The sequence below is a fragment of the Sinocyclocheilus anshuiensis genome, unplaced genomic scaffold, assembly GCF_001515605.1.
Source record: "Sinocyclocheilus anshuiensis isolate Anshui unplaced genomic scaffold, SAMN03320099.WGS_v1.1 scaffold634, whole genome shotgun sequence".
In the NCBI taxonomy this organism is placed as follows: Eukaryota; Metazoa; Chordata; class Actinopteri; order Cypriniformes; family Cyprinidae; genus Sinocyclocheilus; species Sinocyclocheilus anshuiensis.
Genome location: NW_015542350.1, coordinates 26,698 through 28,441, shown reverse-complemented (window position 1 = coordinate 28,441; position 1,744 = coordinate 26,698).

The following is a 1,744-nucleotide window of genomic DNA, read 5'->3' as shown; positions in this document are numbered from 1 at the left end:
AATATTTTTTTACCAAAAGCAAACATGGCTTACTCTACACTGTTACCCGCTAAAATGTCATGGTTCCTACACACGATAACAAATAATGTAGATAAATAATGAACATGTCTCAAAACGAAAACACAGATACTTACAAGACAAAAATATGAATGTCCTTTAACTTTTGCTGTTTACCTGTTATACCATCTCTCTCGTGTAAAAAATTTAAAAGTGGCGGAAATGTTTATCTCAAAATCTGGATCTGATCTCTTCTAACTTTCAAGTCTCGCGTTGCCAGTTGTCATGTCTCAGTAGGGCTAGCGGTTGAGAACTGTAATTGCATGTTTTTATTTAACTTAAAATGAAAGAGTCAAGTAATATCTTAGAATCTGAAGTATTGATGCACAAACAAACTGTATGAGCACACTGACGCACAGATCATACATTGTATTTATTCACAGAGACATTTCAGTACATTCACCTTGTTTCCACACACATTCAGGATAATGTTTTGATTTGTCATGTGTATGTTGCTGTGTTTAGTCATTCTGAATGGATTCGTGTACTGTATGTATAAGCAATCAGCTCAAGGGGGGAGATTGCATCTCCATGTGGTCCTGTTCGGTATCGCAACTTGACTTGTCTACTGTAGGCCCTCGAGGTCCACTTTCCTGCAGAGTTTAGCTCCAGCCCTAATTAAAAGACACCTGAGCAAGCTAATCAAGGTCTTCAGGATTACTAGAGAGTTACTGGCTGGTGAGTTTGATCAAGGTTGAAGCTAAACTCTGCAGGAAAGTGGTCCTCGAGGGCCAGAGTTGAGAACCCCTGCTATACATGAGTTCTGAAAAGTTTTTTCAGTTTATTTATGTTTAATGTGTGCTTTGGTGTGCATAAATGTATCATTATGGACTCCTTATATCATTTGGTTCCTTGGTGTCCTTTTGGGGTCTCCAAGTGTCCTTTTTTGAAAAGACAACTAACTTTATCTTGAAATAAGCTTGCAGAAAATACAGTTTTGTGAGAATCACCCTTTTGGTTTACTTTGCTGGATTTGCAAATGATGACAAAATGAACATGTTAAACAAGATAAATGGTATAGGCTTAATTTCATGATAAGTGTGCGATTAATCATGATTAATCACACAAAAAGGGTGTGATTAATCTGATAAAAAATGTTAATATATTGACAGCCCTATTAAAAAAAACAAGTAATTTATCATTTGAAAATGCAAAATTACATAAATAATTCTCTAACAATTTTAGGTATTTAGCAGATGCCTTTTTCTGGAGCTATAAGTGTAACATAGTAAACTATTTTGCTAGATTTTTACAAAAAAACATTTGAACAATAACAAATACCAACTTGAATGGCACAAACTCAGACAGGAGTGAAAACAATAACCCCGTGTTGTGCTACGCATACGCGGGTGTAATAAATATAAATATAACTTCATAATATATAAAGTATATTTTACTATGAATTTCCTAGGTAATAATGTAGATATTACCATGGTATCTGTATGAATTGGAATAATTACAGTCTTCATTACATAAAGCTTATATAGATGACAATTACATCTATATATGAAGAGTTTATTTGCAAAAACAGATAACTCAATTTTTAACAATTCTCTGAAATCATGTTTTTTCATTGTGCATTCCACTTAATCTCAATCAAACTGCAGTTGGGTTATTTTGATTAGGTAAAAAAATAACTAATAATTACAGCTAACTAACACAATAAAACACAATAAAAACATGATTA